This window comes from Leucoraja erinacea, chromosome 28 (assembly GCF_028641065.1).
Source record: "Leucoraja erinacea ecotype New England chromosome 28, Leri_hhj_1, whole genome shotgun sequence".
Lineage (NCBI taxonomy): Eukaryota > Metazoa > Chordata > Chondrichthyes > Rajiformes > Rajidae > Leucoraja > Leucoraja erinaceus.
Window position 1 is genome coordinate 9,170,823 of NC_073404.1, and position 15,420 is coordinate 9,186,242.

At 45.8% G+C, this 15,420-nt stretch overlaps 1 protein-coding gene across 3 annotated transcripts in view; it reads left to right on the plus strand.

Annotated features, from left to right (window-relative positions):
* The window catches only part of dph1 (diphthamide biosynthesis 1), a 650,424-nt gene that overhangs the window by 456,285 nt on the left and 178,719 nt on the right, over positions 1-15,420 (plus strand). The gene's annotated exons all lie outside the window — the stretch shown is intronic.

Genomic DNA, 15,420 nt, shown 5'->3' on the forward strand with positions numbered 1-15,420 from the left:
TCATCAGCTGGCAGAATCTGATGCTGGTTTATAAAGAGATTAGCTCGGTTGGTTTGGTTTAGAGATACAGCAGGGAAACAGGCCCTTCAGCCCACCGAATCCACACCGACCATCCATCACCCGTTCACACCAATTCTATATTATCCCCCTCGGGGCAGTTTTACAGAGTGCCAATTAACGGCCAATAAACCCGCACGTCCTTGGGATGTGGGAGGAAACCGGAGCACCCGGAGGAAACCCACGCGGTCACAGGGAGAACATGCAAACTCCACACAGGTCTGAGGTCAGGATCGAACCTGGGTCTTTCGCACTGCGAGGCAGCAACGCTTCCCGCTGCGCTACTGTGCATTTACACAAAGGCCAACGTGCACTCGAGGGGATCGAGGGTTCAGACAAGAGTAAAGTGTTCTTTCACCTCCCCGGCCCCCAAGGGACAGGCTGCCTCATGTACACACTGCCACACGGAGCAAGGACTGGCCGTGCTGGCCATTGACATTGCCAGGCAATAGTCTTCCCTGCAGCTTTATTGGAAGTGAAATCACCCTGACTGCTGTTTATGCATTCGCATTACTGCATATCATTGTTGGGATGTTATTTAATCAGGACAGGTAATTTCCTTGTGTGTTGTTCTCAACTGTATTCCGGCACTTGCAAAACCCACGTTGCAGCATGTCAGCGTGACAGCATGACTCCGTCACTATGGCAACGTTAAAGCAAACCTTTAATCTGTTTTCAGATAGCAACTTCTTCAAAGGATGCTGTCTGTGTGTTCAGTCAGTAGCAGGAGATGACCTATCCCTCATTCTACTGCAAAGCAGGCAATAATAGACCACAATTAAAATCACTCAACTTTAATGATTAGCCATCTACATCATTGCTGAATAATGTGCGTAAACCTCAATTCACAATAAATCTTTTCCCAAACAATAAATTTGTTTTGTTAACCCAATTCTTTCCTCTCTCATAAAATCACAGCATGGAAACAGGCCCTTTGGCCCAACTTGTCCATGCTGATCAAGATGCCCCATCCACGCTAGTCCCACCTGCTCACATTTGGCCCATATCCCTCTAAACCTTTCCTATCCATGTACCTGTCTTTTTGATGTACCTCCCTCCCTTATTGCCTTCTCTTCCTCTAAACCTCTTGTTTTCTAGTTACTTTCTTCTCTATCATTTTCTTTCTTTTTCCCTCCTCACCTCGTTTTAGCTCTGCTTTTTACCATTCTTTCTCCATTTCTTCTATTGCATCTCCCTCTCCACCCCAATAGTATTTTTCTCTCTTTCAATGATGAGGCAAAGTGCCGGAAAGAGATCGGAAACTTTGTGTCACATTGTCAGAATTTTTAACATCAGCAAGACGAAACACCTGGTTGTTAACCTGTGGAAGTTGAAAGGGGAGGGTTAGGGGGCTGAATATAACGCTATCCTCATCAATGAAGCTGCTGTGGAAATCGTCGACAGCTTCAAGTATCTAGGCGTTTGGATCGCCAGCAACCTAACCTGGTCCTTCACACTGATCAAGAAAGCACATCAGCGTATTTACTTACTCGGGCGCCCGGGAATACTTGGCATGTCCACAAAGATTCTCACAAACTTCCACAGATGCGCTACAGGTAGTATTCTGACATGATGCCTCTCAGTCTGGTATCTGCTCTAGACTGTCTGCAGAATGTGGTCAACACAGGCCTGTCCATCACAGGCACGTGCGTCACTTCCATCCATTCAGTCCATACTCACGATGTGCTGCATGAAGACATCTCATCAGGGATGTCTGCTACCCCGACCATTCCCTCTCATCGACCTTTTGGAAGAAAATACAGGAGCTTGAAAGCTCAGACTTTCTTCTTCCTGCCCAACCCCCCCCCCCCCCCCCCCCCCAACCATCCCCACATCAGTCTGAAGAAGGGTCTCGACCCGAAACATCACCTATTTCCTTCGCTCCATAGATGCTGCCTCACCCAATGAGTTTCTCCAGCATTTTTGTCTCCCTTCAGACTTAAGAACAGCTTCTTACCCACTGCTATCAGACTTCAGGAACAATCACCTCTTTCACACCCCATTCCCAGAAACATAGTCTTACTCTTAACTTTATTCAGTTATTCCGCTATTGCACTTTTGGATTTTTTTTTTGCACTGCTTAAGATTATACAATGATTATGATTATAACCAACCTTTTCACCATACTGGTGTTTTTTACTTGTTGTTGTATTTATAATTACCATTAACTCTGTGAGATACATGCAAACAACTAATTTCTTTGCACTGTGGTGTAAATGGCAAGAAACTAATCTGGACTTTACTGGACTTTGTCTTGCACTAAACACTATTCCCTTTATCATCTATCTGTATCTATGGCTGTACCTGTGGATTGTAATCATGTATGTCTTTCTGCTGACTGATTAGCACGCAACAAAAGCTCTTCACTGTAGCTCAGTACACATAACAGTAAACTAAACTAAACTATTATCTAATCTTCCTCACTCTTTCTGTTTTTCAATCCTGCCCTTTCTCCCAGGGACTACACTAGACAACGCTAAAGCTGAACACTAGATGCTAGAAATCTGAAATGTCAATAGCAAATGCTGAATATAATGTGTGACAAGAGAAAGTGATTCAATCATTCAATGATCTATGACACAGACCTTACCTTTCCACCTTCTCCAGGGAAAGATACAAACTGCTGGAGGAACTCAGCGAGTTAAGGAACATCCCTGGTGAATGTTAATATGTGACGTTTCGAGTCAGGACCCTTCTTCAGACTCCGTCAGTCTTCCATGTCAGTCTGAAGAAGGGACCCGACCTGAAACATCACCTATCCCTGTTTACCGAGGATGTTGCATGACCCACTGAGTTACTCCAGCCTTTTGTGCCTTTCCTTGGTAAACTTGTTCCTTATTTCTCTACCTTTTCCAGGTAACGTCTCTCTTTTCACCCTGATTCACATTCTTGCTAGTCCTTCTCAGACAGTGACTGACAGATAGCCCTCTGGCGTATCAAGAGGTGAATCAGACTTTTGACTAGCTCCTAATGTTTTTAAGAAGGAACTGCAGATGCTGGAAAATCGAAGGTACACAAAAATGCTGGAGAAACTCAGAGGGTGCAGCAGCATCTATGGAGCAAAGGAAATAGGCAACGTTTCAGGCCGAAACCCTAGAAGGTTGCCTATTTCCTTCGCTCCACAGATGCTGCTGCACCCGCTGAGTTTCTCCAGCATTTTTGTGTACTTTTGACTAGCTCTTGCAGCTTGGGTTGAGTTGCGTTCCAGGTCAGTTGTTACCCCACCATGTTGACGGTGGGGAACTCAGTGAAGCTAATGTCATTGAATGTCAAGCATAAGTGGTTTGTGTATTGTCTACCTTTTCTGTGAATGTCATCTCCCACTTAAGAGTTATAAAGCTGTACAGCACGGGAACTGGCGTGATTCCTTGTCTACCCCATCCACGGTGATCATTGGCACACTGGACTAGACCTAGTTGGCCTGTATTCTGTATTTGGCCCAAAGCCCTCTAAGCCCTTCCTATACATATATCTGTTCAAATGCCCTTTCTAAGTCTAAATTGCATCCTCTTCTGTGGCTTCCTCTGGCAGCTCATTCAGGTACAGGCTTATTGGCAGATACTTGAATATTATCTGTGTTTTGCTGTTTTCGAGGTCGGAGCTGCCCTGTTTGAACGTTGTGCAATCATCAGCGAACATCTCACACTTTTGTATTTCAGTAATAAGCATTTCCAGCATCTTTTATTTCTCGATTCCCTTCCCACTCCACCCCCCCTCAAATTTACCATCCCCCAACCGACCTTAGCATGGCACAGTGTCACGGCTGGTCGAACTGCTGCATCACAGAGACAGAAACCAGGGTTCGGTCCTGACTTCGGGTGCTGTCTGTGTGGAGTTTGCACGTTCTCCCTGTGACTCTTGGCTTTCCTCCCATCAGCCCAAAGACGTGCAGGTTTGTAGGTTAATTGGCCTCTGTAAATTGCCCCTGGTGTGTAGGGAGTGGACCTTTTCTCCTCTCTCTTCTTTTTCAGTCTCCTCTCTGGGAAGAAACAAATAGATGAGTAAATCAGAGGAATTGTTTTTGAACAAACCAAAGTGAATTGTGCCTTGGTGAAGTTCACACAAATAATGCTGGTAATTCCTCCTTAGAGTAATTACATCTGTTAATCCTGCAATAGGTCAGATCTGGCTTTGACATTCAATCGATCCAAGAGAGGAACAGCTTTTAGTACAAACCGTTCTCAAAATTCATTACTTCTTCTTTCCCTGGCAGAATGAATCGGTGTCTGGCCAAACGATGACTTTAAAGATATTAACTGGTTTAGACTCTGCACTTGATGTATCGCTCTATGTAAATCTCATGATAATGACAACTTGACCATATCATCAGGTGCTAAATAGAAACCGTGATAATCTTGATAAATGAGATGCAAAGTAGAGTCAAAAAATAATAAACTGAGCCCAAACCTCCAACAGCACGGAGAACAATTGGAGGATTAATGGCTCTCCGGTGGCAGTCGGCTTACATTACCGTTCCGTCTCGTGTTGTGTCTTTGATTTTAACTTTCCTCGCTTTTTTATGTTGTCATTTCTTTCTATGGATTGCCCGGCTGCCATTGTCAAAGCTTGGAAGGAGGCACAAGGAGCTGCAGAGGCCGGGATCTGGCACAAAACACAAAGCACTGGAAGATCTCAGCGGGTCAGGCAGCAACTGTGGAAGGAATGGACAGGCGACGTTTCTGGTTGGGTCCGTTCTTCAGACTGAAGCAAAAGCATCATCTATCTATTCCCTCCACAGACCCATTGAGTTCCTCCTGCACTTTTTGTTATGTTAAAACCTGGCTGTTTAGGGCCCCATCTGCTTTCTCACCTCACTTTGGGGTCAGCCTTTGAGTTCACCTCCTTCTTCTTTTTGTTATTGAAGCTGGTTGGTTAAAACAGTTTCCCATGGCCTTTGTTTTTATTGAACCCAAGATCCTTTGGGCTTTGGTTGGGTAGTAACCAGACAAGGCAGTGCTGCATTGTATGGCCTTTGACAGCAAGGTTTTGGCCAGTTTCTAAAAGCTTTTGATGTGTTCCTGTTCTCAGGCGGTTGAGCTACCTAAAATGTGGTTACTCTTGTGTACTGACTCAGTATGGTCTACTATCTTATACTTAGTATGATTGTGTTTAATGTACAGTAAGATTATCAGTGAACTTTATGCAAAAAGAAGAATATCATGATACTTAGGTACACGTGATATGGTGAATGCAGAGGTTTTTTTAGGGCGGCACGGTGGCGCAGCGGTAGAGTTGCTGCCTTAAAGCACTTTCAGGGCCAGAGACCCGGGTTCAATCCCGACTACGGGTGCTGTCTGTATGGAGTTTGCACATTCTCCCTTGACCTGCTTGGATTTTCTCCGAGATCTTCGATTTCCTCCCACACTCCAAAGACGAACAGATTTACAGATTAATTGGATAGGTATAAATGTAAATCGTCCCTAGTGTGTGTAGGATAGTGTTAATGAGCGGAGATTGCTGGTTGGCACGGACTCGGTGGGTCGAAGGGCCTGTTTCCGTGCTGTATCTCTAAACTAAAATAAGCGTGACAATAAATGATAATTGAATCGATCCTTTGGACTCGCTGTGCAGCCCTTCTGTCTCTCCACTGTCAGGGCCCACTGCAGAGGCTTCACCACCAGCTCTGGCATGACAGTCCCAGAGGTGGCATTCGCCAGGTGAGGTGCCAAGCGCTCAGCGGGACACCGAAGATCCCTCAGCCCTGGCTTCCAGCAAGAACAAATGAGTTCTCAACAAGGTCCTGCCCAACATTCATTCCTCAACCCCCCTGAACAAAGAACTACATCGAATAATCTCCGTCCACAAGAGCACATCATACCAAGGTTGACACAAGATGCTGGAGTAACTCAGCGGGACAGGCAGCATATCTGGAGAGAAGGGATGGGAGACGTTTCGGGTCGAGACCCTTCAGATTTAAACCAGCATCTGCAGTTCCTTCCTACACATGGAAAAGTATATTGTGCGGCCCCCAATATCCATGTACAACACGATGCCGTTAAACTAATCACATCTGCCTGCATTTGATCCATATCCCTCAATTCCCTGCATATCCATGTGCCTCTCTCAAAGCCTCTAAAATGTCACAATCATATCAGCCTCCACCACCACCCTTGGCAGCACGTTCCAGATACCCACTACCCTTTGTAAAAAAAATGGACTTGCACATCCTCCTTTGCCCTTTGCCCTTTGCCCTTCTCACGTTAAAGCCGTGCCCTCTAGTCTTTGATATTTCCACCTGGGGTAAAATGTTCTGACTGTCTTATCTATTATCCCATAATTTCTTCAGCATTTTCAGTGATGATGTGGTTGTGAATTCCACAGTTTCACCTCTCTCTGAGTGAAGAGATTAACATTGACTGTACAATGATTTGAAATGTCCTGAGGTTGGGACACGGGGCCGCAGACAATGAAGCTTCTTTCACTCAACTGATGCAACATTTACTTATGTGCTGTGCAGTTCCCTGGCCTAGGGTCAGTGAACTGTTATTTTGGACAGAGATTCCAATGCTTCTACTTCCCAGTGCAGTGATGGTTATAGAGCCCTCTTATTGCGCAAGGTAACCAGGTAAATCAAAGGTAAATCAGCAAAGCCCCGTGTAGAAGTGGCCATGCATCGAAAACTCGGAAAGCGTATAATTTTCCAAATTGTAACATCAAGCTTGCTTTTAACCCGAACTGCTCTTGTCAAGATTAATCTCACAATCGCTGCAGCTCTCTCATGAAGTAAAACCATGGTAACTGGATTATACATATAATGGCATTTTTAAGTGGAGTGACCTATAAAACAGCACAGATGAAAATAATTAAAATGGGGCAGTGATGGATACTGCCATTTGGAGTTGTGGAACCTCTGGTCTTCTACGGTGTGTAGTCATTGCTCCTTTTGCTGCTCCATTCATGTTGTTTCCCTGCATTCAGTCATGGAAAATGTTGGGAGCTAAGGCAAAGCGGGGAGAGGTCTTGGGAAGACCCTGGCTCCAAGGGTGGGTGTTGGAACACTGAGTGATGCCTGTATGTGGGGGAGACCTGGCTGTGCCTTCCGGACATGACTTTAGACTTTACTTTAGACTTTAGAGATACAGTGTAGAAACATAGAAACATAGAAATTAGGTGCAGGAGTAGGCCATTCGGCCCTTCGAGCCTGCACCGCCATTCAATATGATCATGGCTGATCATCCAACTCAGTATCCCGTACCTGCCTTCTCTCCATACCCCCTAATCCCCTTAGCCACAAGGGCCACATCTAACTCCCTCTTAAATATAGCCAATGAACTGGCCTCAACTACCCTCTGTGGCAGAGAATTCCAGAGATTCACCACACTCCGTGTGAAAACCGGCCCTTCAGCCCACCGAGTCCACGCTGACCAACAATCACCCCAAACACTAGCACTTTCCTCCACAGTAGGGACAATTTACAATTTATAGAAGCCAAATAACCTACAAAATTGCACGTCTTTGGAGCGTGGGAGGAAACTGGAGCACCGGGAGAAATCCCACGCGGTTAAAGGGAGAATGTACAAACCCTGTACAGACAGCACCCGTAGTCAGGATCGAACCCGGGTCTCTGGTGCTGTAAGACAGTAATCCTACTGCTGTGTCACTGTGTTGCCCCATGGGAGAAGAAATTGGGAGACAATGTTTTACAGCACTGTGTATGGAAAGGAGTTGATGGTATGGTTGTGCTGAATGGCACTGACATTTAGAGCAATCATCTCACACCAGATATAAGTGCCAAGATTTTCTGACTGAATTGATTGAATTATTCATCTTTGTAACAGTGCCTTCAGTCCAGAGTCCATGCTGGCCTTCGATCACCTGTTCGCACTATTTCTATGTTATCCCACTTTTACATCCACTTCCTCCATACTAGGAGCAATTTTACAGAGGCCCATTAATGTGCAAACCTGCACGCCTTTGGGATGTGGGAGGAAACCAGAGCACCGGGAGGAAACTCACACGGTCACTGGGAAGATGGTGCAAACTCCACACAGACAGCACCCGAGGTCAGGATCGAGCTCGGGTCGTGTTGTTTCCATGTAGCGTTCAGCTGGGTGATGGAGATTCGAGAAGCTTTACTCAGCTCTGAAGGAAGTCCATCTCTGTTCCACTATGGAGTCACTTGACTTTGGGGAACAGGGATGAGTGGGGAGACTAGAAATATAGCGATCTTATGCTCAGCCCAGAATCCACAGCAATTATGAATTGCTGATTGTGCTGTCAAAATTAATTTCTCCCAATCCTGATTCAGGTTTAGTATCTGACAGCATATTGTGTTCATTTGTCTCTCTGTATTTTATGCAAATCATGCACACATTGTCATCTCAAGTAAAAATTAATTTGCGCCAATACAGTGCAACACATTATATCAGGGGCATTCTATGCAGAAAGGAAATTGAAATCTTTACTTTCGTTAACACTTTTAACCTCCTGGTTCAATCTACAGTGAACAATCTGTTAATAATAAACAACCTCTCGTCTTGGTCGCTGGCGCTGCAAGGCAAAGTAATTGCTGCAACTACCTGCCATTTATAGAGCAGCTTTAATGTAAAAATGAAGTCCCATGGCATTTGGCAGAGACCCAGGCAGAAATGTATAGTAAGACGCATACATTGGGAGTGTCGCAATGTGTAGGAAGGAACTGCAGATGCTGGTTTACACTGAAGATAGACACAACATGCAGGAGTAACTCAGCGGGACAGGCAGCATCTTTGGAGAGAAGGAATGGGCGACGTTTCGTGTCGAGACACTTCTTCAGGTGGAGCAAACCTGGGACGGAGAAGGTCAGGCTGATCTTGGCATCTCCAGGTTCAAAGGTGAATCTCCAGATCATGTCTGAAAGTAATCAGAGAAATCATCAGGCTTGTCGTATTTTCTTCCGTTTTCTTTTGCCTATTGGTTCAAAATTAATGATAGTTACAAAGAAGGGTGGTCATCTTCTTGCGTTTGAGGCAGCAGAGGTTATGTAACGCCCTCCGGGCACTGTAGCCAGTTCAATGTGCTGTTGTCAAGGGCCGTGAGGTGTACCCCTCCACCAGGGGGGCGGAGGAAGGTCAAAAATGACGCTTCGCCGTTTGCTGATTTGCCCCACACATGCAGGCCGCTGATGAGCGCAGCTCCCAGCGATGCATGTTGCCGTTGACCCGGTCGACCCCTGTGCGGAGCCGGTTCAGGGCGACCCGCTCTTTGCGGGGCGGGTCCGAGCCGGGTGGGGCTGTGGTGTTCGGTACAACAGTGAATTGTGGAAGTCGTGAAGTCTAACAGAGACAGCAGCTGCAGAAGGTGGTGAATCTGTGGAATTCGTTGCCACAGAAGGTTGTGGAGGCCAACTCAATGGATATTTTTAAGGCAGAGATTTGTGGTTAGTACGGGCGTCAGGGGTTATAGGGAGAAGGCAGGAGAATGGGGTTCAGAGGTAATAATAATAATAATAATAATACATTTTATTTGTATAGCGCTTTTCAAGGACTCAAAGTGGTAGAGATAGTTCAGCCATGATTGAATAGCGGAGTAGACTTGAGGGGCTGAGTGGACTAATTCTGCTCCTATCACTTATGAACTTGTGAAAGGAGATATAGGATTTAAAATTTAAGACAACAAAGCAACTTAAGATAGTGACTGCACAGGAACAGGCCCATCGGCCCACAACGTCTGAACTTGTTGTCTGGTTAAACTAATCTCCTCAGCCCGTGCGTGATCCATACACCTCCATTCTCTGCAGGTCCATGTGCATATCGTAAATACCACTATCGTACCTGCCTCCGCCACCACCACCCTCGGCATTGCATTCCAGGCATCCACCACTCTCTATGATAAAGCCTGCCTCGCACATCTCCTTTAAACTTTGCACCCCTCATCATAGACCTCTGCCTGCTTTAACATTTCCACCCTGTGAAAAAGGTTCTGACTGGCTAACCTGTCTATGCCGGTCATTATTTTATATTTTGGCCATATAATGGCCCAACAATTAATCTGTTTACTTGTTCTTTGGTTACAGAAGGGTGGTGGGTCACGAGGGTTTGCTGCCCTTGTACACCAAAGTTTGGGGTTGATAGAGATAGAGGTTGATAAAGTCTTAATGTGTAGGAAGGAACTGCAGATGCTGGTTTAAACCGAAGATAGACACAACAAGCTGGAGTAACTCAGCTGGTTGGACAACAAGGTCTTCAGAAGGGTGTTAACGTCTGCCAGTTATGAGAGAAAAGAAGGTTGAAGGTTGTGTGGAGAGATGAGGACTTTCAATTCCTTAGTTCCAATGGGTAATTCAAGAATTGCAGAAATAATGTATTAACACCAGCATGGTTGAGTTGGGCCCAAATGGCCTGTTTCTGTGCTATAGTAATTTCCCTTTGATGATCTCAGATGCTATGTGCAGGTGTTTTTTTTAAACTGACCTGCAATGATGACTAACAAACACATCTTAGTGATATTGATTGAGGATTCAATATTGGCCAGAACACCCTCATTGTATCACGTCCACCTGAGAGAGCAAGTGAGGCCTCGGCCTACTGAGTCATCTGAAAGATGCCACCTCCGACAATGGAGTGCTTAATCCTTGCCTCACTGGAGTGTCCACCCGTTTATGAGCCAAAGTCTTCTGGAGTGCGGAGCCACAGACCTGCCAGCTGAGGAAGACGGACCCATCACTGATACAAATGAAACTCAGCTCAGTCCCTTTACACCAGTCACGGCCAGAGTTCCTTTGTCGCCATCGTCCCCTAATGCTCTTTGACCTCCAACCATCTCTGCTCTGCTGGGAAACCCTTCACCACTAATTTTGCTCCAGTATAATTTGCACCCTGGTTGTGGAAGCTGCAGGTCAATGGCTGAAGTTGCAGTCGTCTGAGTGGGAAACTGCTTGAAGTCAGGACCTGCTGGGAGAAACATTACTTCAGTAGGAAGACTGTGTCATCCTTTCTTGATGAAGTGCTCAACATTGCTTTTTGAACAGGGTTCAGCCTTAATGGCATCCATCCCAGTGAATCCAGACGTGATAAATTGTGCAGCAGGTCATCTAGAAACATCCTGTTTGAGAAATGGAGTGAAAAGCAAATCCAAGTTCCATTAATCATAAATACATTGGCCCCAAACAGCTTAGACTCAATATCATTCGGGAATTAGTCCCATAATGTTGACAGGATAAATCAGTGAGAATAGAGTGCATGCACTGGTTTACACTCCATGCAAGTGGCCAGATGAAGAATGGCTTGTGCCGCCCTCTGTCAAGCGCCCAGGCTCCAGTTTGTCCTTCAAGTCACCTCACGACAAAAGAGGACATTTTAGTGCCACTGAATCCATGCTGGCTCATGAAGCCATCTCATTTCTCTTCTGAATTTCTTTGTCACCTGTTTCCATTAGATTCCCCAACCTCCCCCCACCGAGATTCGACCACTCACCTACATACTGGGGGCAGTTTGCTCCGGTAAATCGGCCAAGCAACCTACACCTCTTTCGAATGTGGGAGGAAATCGCAGCAGGCGGAGGAGGAAGCTCATGTGGTGGAAGGGAGAAGATGTAAACTCCAATCGGACAGTCTAAAGGTCAGGGCTAAACCCGAGTGATTGTGCCACCCAAGTAGAGACAACAAACCATTTGCCTAGGAAATAACATAGAAACATAGAAACATAGAAATTAGGTGCAGGAGTAGGCCATTCGGCCCTTCGAGCCTGCACCGCCATTCAATATGATCATGGCTGATCATCCAACTCAGTATCCCGTACCTGCCTTCTCTCCATACCCCCTGATCCCCTTAGCCACAAGGGCCACATCTAACTCCCTCTTAAATATAGCCAATGAAGTGGCCTCAACTACCCTCTGTGGCAGAGAGTTCCAGAGATTCACCACTCTCTGCGTGAAAAAAGTTCTTCTCATCTCGGTTTTAAAGGATTTCCCCTTTATCCTTAAGCTGTGACCCCTTGTCCTGGACTTCCCTAACATCGGGAACAATCTTCCTGCATCTAGCCTGTCCAACCCCTTAAGAATTTTGTAAGTTTCTATAAGATCCCCTCTCAATCTTCTAAATTCTAGAGAGTTTTGCAATGAAAGCTAACATACCATTCGCTTTCTTTACTGCCTGCTGCACCTGCATGCCTACCTTCAATGACTGGTGTACCATGACACCCAGGTCTCGCTGCATCTCCCCCTTTCCCAATCGGCCACCATTTAGATAATAGTCTGCTTTCCTGTTTTTGCCACCAAAATGGATAACCTCACATTTATCCACATTATACTGCAGATGCTGGTTTACACCTTCAGACTGAGAGTCAGGGGAGAGGGAGACATAGAGATATGGAAGGGTAATATGTGTAAATGAGAGATCAACAGGGACAAAGATCAAGGAAAATGTAGAAAAGATAATTCTCCGGTAACAATGATCCGTCTGAAGAATGGTCTCGACTCGAAGCGTCACCTAGTCCTTCTCTCCAGAGATACTGCTTGTCCCGCTGCGTTACTTCAGCATTTTGGCTCTATCTTCAAAGTATTTTCCTATCGTGACCTTGGCATAACTCAAAATGCTTTACAGACCTGTTGCAGTGTTGTATCATAGGGAAGAGGGCAGTTAATCTGAAAGTAGCAAATTTCCATACAAACCGTAACTCTACTGAAAACAACACTACAATCATGACTACACCACCTGGGTCAGTTTTGATGATATTGGTTGTGAGGTTGTTCATCAGTAAGCTTTTTTGTCAAAGTGGTGACTGTGGGATGCTTCCTGCCCACCTGAGAGGAGAAAAGGGGCATGTTTAGTTTTTTTAGTTTAGTTCAGAGATACAGTGCGGAAATAGCTCAAATAGCCCACCGAGTCTGCACCGACCAGCAATCCCCGTGCATTAACACTATCCTACACACAAGCTAGGGACAATTGTGGACAAAATAGGGACACTTGGACAGAGTATTGTAAGGGGCGTCTCGATGGTCGGCATGGATACGGTCGGCTGAAGAGCATATTCCGGTCCGATACAGTGGATCGATGTGAAACCAGCATCTTCAGAAGGATAGAGAAGGCACAGAGGCGCAGCAGGTGGAGCTGCTGCCTCACAGATGTAGTCTGTGTGAAGTTTGCACGTTCTCCCAGTGACCACGTGAAGTTTCTCCGGGTGCTTTGGTTTCCTCCCACATCCCAAAGTAAATTGTCATTAGTGTGTAGGATAGAACTAGAGTGCGGGCATTGGATGGTTGGCGTGGACTCGCTGGGCCAAAGGGCTTTTTCCACGCTGCATCTCTAAACTAAACGAGGGAAGAGGATTTGTTGCTTGAAATTGGAGAATTCAGTGTTCATAAGGTCATAAGTGATAGGAGCAGAATTAGGCCATTCGGCCCATCAAGTCTACTCCGCCATTCAATCATAGCTGATCTATCTCTCCCCCCTACACACCTTTGTGTTGATCACACCGTTGCGTTCCAAGCTACCCAAGTGGAACATGAGCCGCTGCTCCAGTGTGGCCTCACTCTGGACAACTCCATGACATGTGCTGAAGTGGCTTGGCCATCCCTCTGCTTCCACCGATGCTACCTGACCCTCAGAGTCCCTCTTTTTGCTCCAGATCCCAGTACGTGATACCTGCCACTGTTCTACATCAGCAGGTGTAGCCAAAGGGGCCGCACATGATTGCTGTAACTCAGCGACAGGGGGAAGGATATGGCAGGAGGGGTGCCTGTATGTTGGGAGCAGGAGGAAGGTGTTGCTTTAAATCCACTGAACCAAATTGCCCCGATCAATCCCTTCACACAGATGATTTATTTCCCGACTCACATTAATGTCTGTGCAATTGGTTGTTATTTATTCCTCAGCGATAATTAAAATGGCCCGCCCCCTCTGCTTTGCTGCACATGTACAGTAGCTCTGGTTTACCCCCTAATTATATTCGTGATAAACTGTAATTAAATTACGTTCCTTGTCAACATAATGCATTTCACAATGGTTATTGCTGTTGCAGTCCAGAGCTCTAAGCACCTATGTATCTGTGATATTCTCCACACTTCCATCTCACTGGCCACATAGTGTGGCTTTTTGTTTGTCTTCCTTTTTTTTGAACGAAAGATACGGCATGGAAACAGGCCCATCGCTGCACGCTGGCCATGGATCACCCGTTCACCCTCGTTCTATGTTTTCCCACTTTCTCATCCACTTCCGACACACCAGAGGAAATTTATAGAGGCCAATTAACCAACAAACCCGCGATGTGGGAAGAAACCGGAGCACCGGAGAAAACCCACGCGGTCACAGCGAGAATGTACAAAATCCACTCATACACGACCCGAGGTCAGGATTGAACCAGGGTCTCTGGGGCTGTGTGGCAGCAGCTCCTCAGCTGCGCCTCAGTGTCATCGCTATCCTTCTGAAGATGCTGGTGGTACATCGAGCCGGGTATGTTTATCCACCGCACAGGACAGGAATCTGCTCTTCTGCCTACCGTATCCATGCCGACTATCGTGAAACACCTTACAACACACTGCCCACAGTTTTCTAAGCTTAGGTAATTCAACTGCTCCTTAAAATACGTTAGGAGAGATTCTGGAATCACCGCCCTTTCAGGCAGTTCATTCCAGTTCCCAACTACCCCTGGGTGAGGTCTTTCCCAGATCTTTTCTAAACCTTTTAATCCTTACCTGAAACTATGCGCTCTACTTTTCTACACCTCGGCTATTAGAAATATATTTTTACTGTCCACCGTATCAGTATTCTTGCTAATTTTGTTCAATGAAGTCCCCCCTCAACCATGCCCTGCCTCCACCCGCCTTAGCAGAGACAACTTGGGGATCACTGGGTTCCCGTGGACTGCAGAGTCTTCTCACCGTAAAGAACAATCCAACACCTCCAAAATTATTTGACAGCTGACCAAGCGGCAACCCCCGGTCTCATTGGCTGTCAATTCTATGCAAAGGATGACACTTTTTCTGTGCATTGTCTCCATATAGGAAACTGAAGAATATTCAAAGTCTATTAAAAATTAACCACATTATTAAAATTTAAAATATTATTAACATCTTTAATAATAGCAGTTCTACCAGTGTGCAGCTGGTAGAACTGCTACCTCACAGAGACCTAGGTTTTATCCTGACCGCGAGTCCTGTTTGTGTGGAGTTTGTACATTCTCCATATGACCGTGTGGCTTTTCTCCGGATGCTCCGGTTTCCTCTCATATCCTGAGGACATGCGGGTTTTGTCGGTTAATCTGCCTATATAAATTGGCCTGAGTTTGGTAGGGAGTGGATGTAAAAGTGAGATAACATAGAACTATTGTGAATGGATGGTCAGTGTGGACTCGGCGGGCCAAAGTGTCTGTTTCCATGCTGTATCTCTATTGTCTCCATTAAGGGAAGCTTGTTTTTATGCATCACTCAGAGATAAAATGATTTGAA